This window comes from Hetaerina americana, unplaced genomic scaffold (assembly GCF_022747635.1).
Source record: "Hetaerina americana unplaced genomic scaffold, ioHetAmer1.1.p SCAF_9, whole genome shotgun sequence".
NCBI lineage: Eukaryota > Metazoa > Arthropoda > Insecta > Odonata > Calopterygidae > Hetaerina > Hetaerina americana.
In genome coordinates, this window is record NW_027287538.1 from 18,644,624 (window position 1) to 18,657,811 (window position 13,188).

Consider the following 13,188-nt stretch of genomic DNA (forward strand, 5'->3'; position numbering starts at 1 on the left):
GATTAGTTTTGATCATATTGAGCTAGATTTTTAAGTCATTGTTATGTTAAATTGATTGGTGTATCAACATTATTTGAGGAGGTAGGCTTGGAATAACTCACGGAGCGAAGGTTTAAGTAGAGATTAAAACTCTTGCATAAATTGGAAGGTCTCCTTAGCGATGATGTTGAAAATGTATTATTGGTCTCATCGCACTCAGGGTAGGAGAGATCATGTAAATAAAATTAGAGAGATTAAATGTAGAAAAAATAGGTTTAAGATGACATTTTTCCCACGAACGATTAGGGATCAGAATAACTTTTATACGATCGCGCTAGGAGTGAAAGGTGTTCTGGGTCAAGGGTAGTCTTGTGCGTAATCACCCCCTGCCACACACCCTAGCGGTGGCTTGTAGGTTACCATGTATGTTTTATATTTTTCAATCATAAATTATTATGAAGTTATGTAAAACTTGTAATTGTGAGGTTTGAAACGAAAATGAAATAAACATTTATTAAGTAATAATCTAAGCGAATGGCCGAAACATCAATTAAAAAATAGTTTTATTAAAAAATACTTTTACTTAAAATGTATCCTCGATACTGTACGTTCCTCCCTTTCCCTTTCGACTGAGGTTCCTCGTCCCTTTTCTTAATTCCCCGAATTAATTAATAGTGACCTAACCGATTTACTCGTGGCGGTTGTAGAATTATCCTCCGAGTTCTCCAATATTTCGGGGCGTCGTAAAAATCAGGTTTGTTCTCCGTAGATAGGGGGGTTTAGCAAAAGGCACCAGTGTACAGCTAGTTGGGCGATCGCGAGTTCCCGTAATGGCACATTAAAACTCCGTGTCGGGGAAGTACTTACACCCGAGACCTCGAGTCGTCTGGGTGCGCCGACGACGGATTCTCATACTTCGCTTGTATATTGTTCCGCGCGGTCAATTGTGCTACTCTCCCTGTGTTGCCCTGCCAACGAGTTAATGCGTACTCTGCGATATGAAACACTAAAAATTCCAACAGAAAATCTATGCTCACCATAAAAATAATGATTTCATTGCACCTATGCACCCAGGTCATATTGTTCGCTATAATACAATTTAACTCCTTTCGTTCGATTTTATGAGAATATGGAAATGAAGTTTGCACACCCTTTAACTTACCCTACAGTTTTTGAGCATGCCTTTTCATGGCGCGATGAAGGTAATAGCGCCAGGGGAAAGCTGTTTATGTCCGTCTGAAGTTGTTTTCGTCCGTCGAACGTCTATCTTCAATTGGTGTGCTGCTTTCAATAAAAAGTAATGTTGCTCGCTTTGGTAGATCACCATATAATGACGCACTCGCGTAAATTTAGAATAAGCCTATTCACGCTAGTAGGTTTTAATATATTTGCAATGTTATTGAAAACCTATTGCCAATTTCAAAATTAAATGAATACCTGAAAGTAAATTATGATTCATGCAGTCCTAAGCATTAGAAGCAGCTTCTTATACTTACGTCTATAATGGTAATGACGCTACTACGGTCTCAATGTACTTACACCACCCAAATTAGCTTGAAAAATTAACTCAAATGAAGTTTGAGCATTCAGAAATACGGAATATTAAAATTTGTGGTATGCGTTTGAAAAAATGAATACAAGTAAACTACTGTACCGAGCAACTACTACGTTTAGCAAACTATACCCTGTGTCTTCCAGAATGATATCGGATTTACCAATTTCAAAATTCGGCAAATTTCCACCGTCTTCAGTATATTTTTTGTTAAACGGTAAAAGTATTGTAATGCAAAAGAATGAAAAATAGATGTCTATTAATTCCATCGAATCCAAAATTTAAAAGGTCAACCCCCTTCATTGTCTGTAACCCGTAGTGGGAGGAGTTTTATCATGACATTCACTTCGAGTCAAATCTCGAGAAGGCGAAATTGAAATTGTCGTGACATAATTTCTCCGCTCCAAGATCCATGCGAGAAATGACAAATCTTTTTGAAATGAAAATTGTATGCCGATTCATCGGAGGATTTTGGTTGGTTTTATCTGTTCCTGGGCGAAAACAAGTATGATAAGGAATATAAAATAACTGATAAGTTATCTGAGATAAGCGTTTTACCTCATGGGTATTAGTTAATCGCAAAGCGCCAGTCCCACTCTGTTCTCGTTTAGGTCTTCAACATTTTGTCAAAGTGGCGAAAGATTCATCGCCGTGGAACGCTGAGATCAGTTTATACTACCTCGGCGAATATTAAATGGAAAATCCTGAGTAACGAGTGTAGTTGGTGTACTCGAAAATTATTAGCTAATGTTTATCATTCGATGTACAGGCAAGATCCGAATGAACAACATTATTTTATTTAAAATTTGTTCAGACGCTCCGAAATGGTTAATTTTAAATGAGTGTTTAAAATCGATGCGCATATTCAATATGCATGTATTAAACACATTCAGGAGAGATGTAGTGGTAGTTGGTCATTATGAGAAATAAATTTGCACTTTTCCGCAGATTTATTGTAACGTACAACGCGATTCAGTTCATCGAACCATCTTCAGGTACAAGACTTGTAACTGATGATGTTTCGATGAACTGAAACGCGTTGCACGTTTTTATTACTCTGCGGAAAAGTGCAAATTTGTTTCTCTTAATGCATCAATCATATAGGAGGATGCGAAATATCGTGGACTTGTTCAATTTTTTATGAACAAATAATTAGATTTTGAGTATTTTTCCTATACTTTTATTATAGTACCACCGTTTTCGACAGCTGACTATCATCATCAAGGTATCATGATGTTGACAGTTAACTGTTTTACTCGGTAGTACCGTGAGAAAAGTACTTGGAAAAAATTCTAAGAATTACTTGTTTTTATAGTGCATACGTTTTTCTCGATGTTCCAAATGATAAAAACATGGTCTTCCGTTCTGTGAATATTATCAGTGCTGGTTTGAAAGGGCTCGATATCCGATTCCTTCCCCCATGTGACCAATTTTAGGTTTAGTAGAACAGGAAGGGGAAATGAGGCGAGAGAGCGACCGCGTTGGATTCAAAGAATCGTTTGTGTGGAGGGGAGGGCGAGGATAATCTCTTCTGGTTCTGTAATCGAAAGTTGCTGAAGGAAAGAAATTCATTATTATCAGCGATGCCATTTTAGAGGAGTGTGAGTGGGAGAAAGAATTAAGTAGGACGCGTAGGGCTTTATCAATGGAATAGGTTGGTTGGCTATGGGTGAAACGTTTTGATCATTTCTATGGGGCGAAATTAAACTTTTACGAAGAAATTTAAGACGGGCTAGTAAGGAAGTAAGACGTGATCGTAGTAGAGTATGAAACTTTCAAGGCAACCTTTGGAGAAGTACGTTTAAGAAGGTTGTAGGGAACTTTTATAATACGACCCTAGTGTTTATGGGGTTCGGTTAAAGTGCATAGTTTTTTTTTCGACGAGGGACATCGACTTATGGTTTCTTCAATATTTGATCGAAGGTTTCGTCAGAATCTGCGACATCAACGTCCAATCTCCTCCTGATCCTATATGGAATGACCCATTCGGTAAGATGACCTTTTTATCTCCCCAGAAATTCTCGAGCAGTCGTTCTTCCGGATGGTTTTATATTTCCATTGGCCGAACGTTCCACCTACGTGGGTGAGACTTGCGTACCGGACGGAATATCAACTGACGTCCATTTTGTGAACCCCGAGTCGGTGATCCCCCGTTCTCCCCCCGGGGGTTTATTTACCCGCCACGTGCCAAGCGGGGGATGGCCCCTTAGGGGAAGGGAGGATAAGAGAATTGGGTGGGGGTGGGGGAGGAGAGGGAAAGAAGTCGATTGCATTATTGAGCCGAGCACGCTGGAGATGGCCGGCCGATGGGCGGTTGCGGAATGGGCCGGGCGACTCGCATGCGACGTGACAATGCCCTCGCGTGACGTCTTCTCCCATGCACGCACGGGTTGCAGTTCACGTGACGAAATGTTTTATTTTTTTTTTAATTTTGCCTCTTGGTCCACCCTAAGACCCGTATAGTAAGGGCTCCGGGAGTGTTAAAGTCATCGACAGTCGTGCACAGGGCGACGGAAGAGGTCACCAGACAAATCATATTATGGGTGTGTCCACAAGGTCTTCTAGTCATCGTTTTGTTCCGAAGCTTCCACATCTCATTTTTACTCTTCCGCTACAGAATTTTAACCCATTTCCCAAATATGGCGTCATCGTTATGACTTTTATTAGGGAAAAGGTTTTTTCCCCCCTCCCAATACCATTTCTCATGATGAATGCTTTCTGTCATTGGTGAGTGCATTTGATTGTCGGCCCGTATGCGTACTGATATACAAGTCACTTGCGTCTTTCATAGGGGTTTTCCGTTATTCCTGTTTAGAAGTGGATTTTTTTTTCTTTGTGGAGTAATGGTTTCTGTGACATGTTCTTATCCCCCATGCGACACTCTCTCTTCTCTCCCATCTCGTAATAGAGTTTGGAGATGCTGTTCCCCTCTTTTTAACGTTCTAGTTCGACCTCTTCGTCCTTTTCTTAATTTACGAGCAGTATTCCGTCGAATTTATTTCTCATGAGAAAGACAATTGGGATTAAATTTATAGTATTTACTAACGGTGTTTTAACCGATAAACGGCCATATTGGTGCTTCATCAACGTCATTGCTGAACGATTTATGAAAACCTCGCAATAGACAATAAAAGAAAGATATAATCAATCAGGAGAAACGGATTATTTGCGCTATGCAATAACGACATGAAGTAACGGCAGCGGTCACTTCGTCTTTGCGCCATATACTTCTGATGCGTGTATGGGGAGCTAAGCTCGTATTACTTACTATTTGAGATGTGGATACGGTCTCGGTGATGTCGGAAACCTACTCCCGAGAGGTTAAATTGTGGACTTCTTAGTCTCTTTCTTTTAGAGTAGGCTATTGTCGACGCTGGGTTTCCCTCTACCCCTTATCCAATTCCCCGATAATCCTACCACATTTCTGCATTATCCCTATTGGGAAAAATTACTTAAGCTGTAGGTTGCTTTCCCTAGTACGAGAGTAAGTAGGTGCGATTAATCCCTACAGATTGAATATCCATATGGATTGTTGTTTAGTTCAATATGGAATGATTCAGTGAGCTTGTTCCTTGCAGTCGAATTTTGGCATTAATGAATAACATCTCATTTTAAAATAAGTGAACTTTAAATCACCCTGTCGTCCATCATGTATTTTTTGAATTTTAAGTCCAGAATTTTATGGAGATAAGTGATCAACGCAATTTTTTTAAATGCGAAACCATATATTTGTTCTTTATTTTTTTAAATGAATTAATTAATCGTGTGCTTTTAGCTATTTGAGTTATTTAAATGCCCTCGTGAGAATGCCGAGGAATGATTAATCGAAAAATACGATCTTTGAGGCTTAAAATATTAGCCTGCGCTTTGGTTAAATGTTCAAGAAAATAAGTGAACTTTACATCGTCCTATCCGTCATAATACCCGCATTTAATAATTAAATGTAAGTTTTAATAATTGCAAAAATTTTGAGTTTCCGATAATGCTTTTAAACTGCTTTCTAAGTTTTTCATTGGTGGGGTAAAAAAAATCAGTTATCGTGGATGAACTTTTATTCAAGCCCTTACAAAAATGGTTATTAAAATGCCTTGATAAATATAGAGTTAAAATTTTCCAATCCAAATTTGAGTATTTCCGTCTCGCCTTCAATAAAAGGAAGTTGGATTAATTTTTTCTCTTTTCTCATTTTCAGATTCCATTCATCATCAGATCTTCTAGGATTCCTGCTGAAAATTACAAGGTAAGAACTTCTTTGAGTAAGCAAATATGTTCTACTTTTTATTAGTTCGGACTAGATTTCCTTTGTTTTCAGTTCAAAGGTGAAGGATATTGCATGAACAAACTAATGATGATGGGCAAGGGATCCCATCACTAGAAACTACTTCCTTTTTAAAGTATGTTTAAGTAGGAGGGGGAGCTTTATGGACCTTGGGGGACCTCTAACCGAGTTTAGAAAGGAACTCAAAAGGTTTCTCCCTGGAAAATTAGGTTTGACAGTCGTCATGATAATGGATTGGTTGACTTTTGTTGTTAAACGCATTTAAAGTGTGATATAACAATAGGATTTTCCATTTCCTCTACCTTTTAATATGGTAGCTTAGAGTTTAGCAATATAGGAATTAATTAAACGGTGATTGAGTCGGTCAATCGTTTAAATTTGCCGTAAATGTTGCCATTGAAGGCCCTTTGAATCAACATCTACGTATTCTGCAAGCCACCGCTAGGGTGTGTGGCAGGCGATGAGTCAACACCAGGCATGCATGTCTCAATATTAAGTTTTGCTTTATTTTTAATTACTAATTTAAATGAAAAAATTTCAAGTAATGTTATATGATCCGTGTTTTTTTCCTGCAAAGCAGTCTTTTCATGCAAGGCAGGAAACAGCACGAATAAAACAAGAAAAAAAAACACCAGGTTGCATGAATTCGTATCGCCACTTGAGCAAATGATAGAAGCACTATGGTCGTTGTTTCCAACAAGAGTTTTAGTCTTCAGATCAATATTTGACCGTGAATATTGAATTATTTGCGGCTCGTTATTGTTAGCCAACGAATTGTTTTGGGAGAGATCTGGGAGCTCCATCCTTCCCCGGTTCGCCTTTATGTCTTCGTAATTTATGTCGATTCTTAGTTAGTCTGAGTTCATCAGCCCTGATGACATGCTCCTTTCGCGGCATCCTCAGACATAACATCATCAACATCTATCTGTGCATGATGTAGCCCGCAAGTCGTCGCAAGGACGTGTGGCAGGGGGTGTTAGGCCACCGACCATACTTCACTTACCTCAATACTTCCACAATTACATGGCATCCCGTGATCCACTGAAAGGGCACGGGGGGCGACCGGACACAATTAATGCAGTGTCCTGTCATTGTTCTCAATGAAAGGAGGAAACGGTTTGATCATGCTTATAAGAACACTTTATCTTTCACTTAATTGGAGAAGCATATGAATTGGGTTCGTTGGCACAAAAAAACCCGGACGAAGGAAATAATGGAATTGACTGGAAGGGGTGAATTTCTAAGCTGTCCTTTTTTACGTCAGCCAACCGAATTGCCCCGGCACTTCCGGCTGCCGTAATGGTACGTCTCGAGTGCCGCGAAATATTTTGATGAATGACGACACAACGCTCTCTGCGTGTGTAATGAAAAGCACGGAAAAAAATTATTGAACATTTAACATGCACTAATGAATAAGTATTGTAAATGACTGATCATAATTATGTGTAACCATAAATTATGCACGTTTACACGTAAGGGCATAGTGGTACGTATTGCAAGGAAAAATATCAAAATGGGTTGTGACATATCATTGAACAAGTTGATAGGGTAATGCTTTATGGTTGGTTTAGTCACGAGGGAGCCGTCTTAAGGTATCGGAACTGAGTCACGAAACTGGGAGAAATGTCTAGATGCGGGTGGCAGAAAGATGCGAAGGGTAAAACTAAGTGTTTTCCGTTTCGTCTACATCGGGATAGGACTGCATAATATTCCATATCCTATGCTGATCTTAGATAATGAAAAAAATTAACTTGACGGTTATTACCCGTATGACCTTACCTAATACTGAGAAATATATTGATATATTTGTATCGTGGGTTTAGTACATATATCAATGATGCCTTCTGACTGGGAGGGAGTGAAAGGTGAATCGTAAGCTCACTGTCGAATTCGTCCTTGATATTATTGTCATCATATCTTTTATCATCACGCGTGCTATAGAATCTTAGATACATTCGTTATTTTACTAAACAACACTAAGGCAGTACAAAGCGTGAAATCATTTAGTAGCACAAAGTTGTTTGTAATGTTTCTAAAACCACGGAAAGGATTGAAAAGGGTCCAAGAAGTAATTTTGGAGGAAAAGAAAGTGTCTGGACAGGATGATGAAGTCACGAAGAGGGTAGAGGACGTTAGTAACTTAGTTTTAGAGGAGGAAAATTTTGTACAATTTGTTTGGCATAAGAAAATATGTGCATCTGTTAAGAGTTGTTTAGTGTAATTCAAATGATGAAGTGCTAAACAGTGATAGTAGCCTTATGTGTATGGCATTTGGCAAACTTCTCTTAGCACTCCCGGGATGGTTTATTACAATGGTTGCTAAGTAAAGATTGGTCACAAAATTTACATGCGTAAAAGTTACAGTGAAAAAATGGAATATGCTCTGTTGCCAGCTTTGGATGCAACGCTGCCACCGTTTCATTAACTGTTGTCAAAATCAGTGAAAATTACACAACGTATGCAAACCACATCAGGCCAACAATGTTACGAAATATTAAATTTTTGCTCGATGAAACATGGGGAAATAAATTCGCGATCACTCTTTATTGAAGAGTGACCTCTCTTTTGGTGTTCAAACACCTTACATTTGGCTGATTTCACTGCTAGCAATGGTATAACCCGGATGCAAATAGCACGATTCCAAAATTTAAGTTTGTTTCCACGAAAGCTTCGAGCGCATTCTTTGTGTGTGCACGTAACCTGCATACCTCCCCTCTCCATACTTTTCAACTGACCGATTTTGTGCACGGGAGCGACGGAGCGGCAACCCTGCCTCGTGGCAACCCTGAGTCAAGTGCGCCCGTTGGTGCGTGTGTGCGCGTGGGTGTGTGCGTGCGTCCTAGAAGGGGAGACGAGTGGAGTCCGAATGAATGAGGGTAAAAGAGGAAGGCGTGTGAGGGGATGTTTCGACTCCTTGCTTGCGAAGGGGTTTGGTGGTTGTGTGTGTGTGTATCTAGGAGGAAATTCCGAGAGGGAGGAGGAGAGCCTTGGAAGTAGATGGCGGGGGAGCAGCTTGAGCTTCGGAGTGAATGTGTTTGCTTGGAAAAGGGAGTGGGGAAGTTCTGCTCGCTCTAGCTTGCTTTCTTGTTTGGGAGCGGGTGGAGGAAGTTTTCGGGAGCTCATGGGAGGTTTCTGGGTGGGGGAAGGGGGACGGCTTGATTGGTCCATTACTCTTCCTTATCATATCTCCGTTTTTATTCGCCTCCCTTCATCGGGGTCGCATCTTTATTGGAAAGAGTGCGCGTCGTCGACAGACAAGCGCCGTCATCCCTCCTCTCTATCTCGCTCGCATGCGGGCCGGCGGGAGGCACCAGCGCGCCTCATTCCGTATTTTCCGTTTTCATTTGAGACGTTCCGTCACGCCGCGCAGTAATAACTCCCCCATTTGATTCTATATTTTGTCTCCATGGGGCCACTGCGGAAATGGGAGTTGTCTCTCGCCTTTCAAACTGATGGTCGCGGGTTTGAGTTCTCCTCTTTGTGTGTTTCTTTCCCCTGGCTGAAGTGATTAGTTTGATAAAGTCTCTGTTTCTTTTGTGACGACGTTAAAAATGTGTTATTAGTCCCGTCGAATCGCAGTAGAGGATATCGTGGGAGTAAAATTAAGAGAGATCAACAGGAGAGCTGCTGATTATGGTCATATTTTTTCCCAGCGAGTGACAAGGGATCAGTATGACGTCTAACGACCGTCCAAAAAAATACTCCTTGTGGCATAGTGTAGTAATTAATTTTATCCACACCACATTTCTTTTTACTCGTAGCTGATTTCGCATGTGTATTTCACTTTGATACTGTATTGCGTGTAGCCGTAGTAAAATTTATTTGAAGTCATTCGCGTATTTATTAGCGAGAATTAACATTTTTTTTACTCATCGGGTTAAATTGAAAAGTCCTATCTGGCCGTAAGCGTAGGATTTTGGTTTTTTCATCTTTTCATTCTATGAATTAAAACCCGATGTATGTTAGTTTTGGCCAGTTGATATTTGTAAAAGAAAATTTTTAATGGGTGAAATAGCTGTGTGTGTTTCGGTATTCGCGTTCATTATTATTTTATGAAATTTCTTGCCTCCAAAAGTTAGTGTTTTAGCTGGCTCGCATTTGGGGTATGGCGTTCCCACAGCCACTTCTTCCGTTACGATTTAACTCATTTTCGCAATACGTCCCTGGATGTAATCGAAAATTCTCTCACTTCACGGCGGGAGCGAGCCAAAACTTGATTTGCATGTATTATTTATAGTTTCTTCATCATTTCGGTTATATAAACAATAGGATTTTTACATGTTCCACTGTCGTGACTGAATAATTATCGATAGAGACAATTCAAAGCTTTCCTTTAATAGGCAGAATATCTTGGATGATTGAATGTGGCTTTAAAAAGAAAAAAAACTAATGTTTTTACTGCAAAATAGTGTTTATTATCATCATCAAAAAATTCTTTTTCTTGGAAAACTTTTCTGATTGTGCCTGTATAAAGGGGGTTGTAATGAGGTATCTGTGGCAGTGATGGCCGAAACTCTATAGTGTAAAAGAAAATGGGTATGATTAAATTTCCATAATTGCATAATATATTGTAGTGTTATTATTATTGCATTGTGCATTAGAATTGATCACGACGCATAGAAAAAGTGAGAAAGTTTTACAGGTAATTTAAATGGCAAAATCAGGGAATCAAAAGATGGTTTAATAGGTTATGTAGAAAGTTTTAATCCTGGTAATTTTTCTGTTCCACTCGAAAGCATCTATCAAGTTTTATTTTTTGCTGCTGTTTTAATTCCTTTCTAGGGAATTTCAGATTAAGAGGATATGATGTTTTGAATTTTTGCTTCGCAGGAAAAGGTGCTAAGTTTGATCCGCTTATTATTTCAAATAACTGTGAGAACGTTTTTTTACGCACTTTTTCGTTATTTCAAGGTCGAAATATTCTCCCGTTAAATGGAAAATTTCATCCGATCCAGGTCGCTTCCCGTAATAATATTGCGACTAATACTCACTGTAGCCTTTAGAGTCGTTTTGTGATAAAGCTCTTAAAGCTAAATAGTGGACTCGAGCCGTGATTTTTACCCACCCTTGTTAATTTCATAGAAAAATGTGACCGAAATTATCGAAAAATTAAATTGTAATTTACCAATGGTTTTTATTTCTCCCGAATGTATACGGAAAGCATTGAGGAGTATTTGTCGCATCCTTGAGAAAGGAATCATTGAGAAATGGGTCCATCCAACTTAACTGCGGTAATACCTAGTACGTACGGAGGGAAAAATTTGTAAAATCTGGCCCATTTGATTGTAATGGAATTTCCCGTCGACGCGGCCCCGGTGTCAGTGGCTCACTCTTTCTGAGTGCAAGGAGGAATGCCGCCCCGCTTCGGGGGAGGCCGGCTAGTCGTTTAATCTCTCACCACCGATCCCACCCGTCCCCAACCTCCCCCCTACCCACTTACCCAACCCCCTCTCTCCCCTGTCATCGCCCAAAACCTGCAGTAGCGCCAGAAGGAATGTCCCCCCCCCATACACACACACACGTCTAAAAGGACGACGCCGGCCGATTACGCAATCTCCCTAGTTGCTCTGTTTGCCCTTCAAAGAACGCACCGTTATTTTTGTTATGTAGCTATACACACACACACACACACACGACGTCCACTCGTATAAGTCAGGCTGCGTTCCCAAAACAAGTGACGAAAATAGGTTAACTGCTGTCTTTGTGTAACACATGAAAAAAAAACGCCGAAATAAGTTATTCGATTCCCTCGGGGTATTGGCACAGAAAACGTGTATTTCATATGTATCCGTCACCACCTCCGTTACAGTTACATGATAATTTTTGCTGATTTTTACTCCGAAGAAAGGCGGCGGTGTTATGCTAACCTTAAAAAAAAAGAAACTGCTAAACATATCCCGAGGATGCGGATCAGAAGGTCGACATCAAAAGTAGGTTCACGGGTGTGAGATCGAGATGTTCGTATCTTAGTAGAGGTGTATATTAATCATTTTTTAAGTCATAATGTCGAAGGTTAATATGGGATTTCAAGTTATTTACATGTCCATAACGTCAAACGTCACATGGACGTCCGTATATGTCTCCATCAAAGGTGATTCGCCAGAGGTGGGAGGCGATCAGAAATAGATTTATGCGAAATATAACATTTTGTGGCTATTTGTCGACATATCCAAATCATATGTAAGATTTGGTGTTTTCCTGGCTCTTGATAGCGGCGAAGTCTTCGCTGCTATTCCACCGTGGTCACGGTTTTAGATGCCGTCGTTTCGGTGACGGAGTTATCTCTGGTCATCATCGTTTCCGTCCATTGGTATATATAAGGAAGGCAAAAGTGATACCTCGGTATTTACGCCATGAGAATGATGACAGAGTTAGTCATCGAAACGTCGGCCAACCTTTGAAACCCTGACCCTGTGGAAAACCTGCGAAGACTTCACAGAATATGCATATTTTTCTAAATACCAATAAAAATCACTGTCAACCAGAATGTTGGTTTGATATTCGTAGGTGAGGGTGGAGCTCGCCTAGTGCTAAGCTCAACTACGTGGGATATTCGCACATCAGGGTAAGGATATTCCTTTCCCTACGCCGCCCATGACTTTCCGATAAATATTGCTACCCGAAAAATAACACGACTTTGGGTAAAACTGAGGTTTGCCAGAGGCTTGCCCGGGAATCAAACTCGGGTTCTCCGGTCAGTAGTTCAATGCTCCACCTACTGGGCTACCGTGTTCAAGATATGCCTGTATACTTTGAAATTATTTGCAAAATGTTTCACTAATGTCTACGGTCGATATTGGAAATCGAATATCTCACCTCACAGAAATCACGAATAGCGAGGTCTGATCTTGAGGCTTTTCTCACGTATTCGAGGAATAACCTCGTGAAAGAATCGCGAACAATAAATTCGAGCTTCGAAATCGAACATAATGTTTAACGGTGCGGGTTTGAGTCAAGTTATTTCAAATCTCCCGACTCTTCGTGAGGAGCTCTGGGTTTACTCTCGTGATTCAGTCCCGGCGTGAGTAATCGCGCGTGTTTTCGCGTCGAGCCGTTTAAATGCGAACCTGCGCGCCGCCGTAGTGCGACGATTTGTTTCTTGCGAAACTCGGCCTTCTGTCGCCACCCTCACAATTGTCGTGTTTACGCCGTGCCCGTCGAAGGGTAAGCGAGGGGAAAGAATCCTTCCAGGAAAGAATACACCCCGAGTCCCTATCGAGTGCTCCTGTGGTTTTATCGAGTGTGTTCGACGACTGGGCCGCCCCTGGCGCTGTCGTCAAATGGTGGGTGACAATGAGGAGGGTGAGGTCAAGCTACGGATTCGACCGAAATGAGGCGAAGCCACAGCGGGTGAGGTGTGTCGCGTCGAGGGGTGTGG

The 13,188-nt window shown here is 40.7% G+C and overlaps 1 protein-coding gene across 2 annotated transcripts in view; it reads left to right on the forward strand.

Moving 5' to 3' along the window:
* The window catches only part of LOC139698710 (insulin-like growth factor-binding protein complex acid labile subunit), a 1,245,847-nt gene that overhangs the window by 1,092,660 nt on the left and 139,999 nt on the right, over window positions 1–13,188 (forward strand). For both annotated transcript variants that reach the window (XM_071597590.1, XM_071597591.1), the window contains one exon: window positions 5,724–5,771. The gene's annotated coding sequence lies outside the window, so the exon portion shown is untranslated. The remainder of the gene's footprint in view (window positions 1–5,723; window positions 5,772–13,188) is intronic.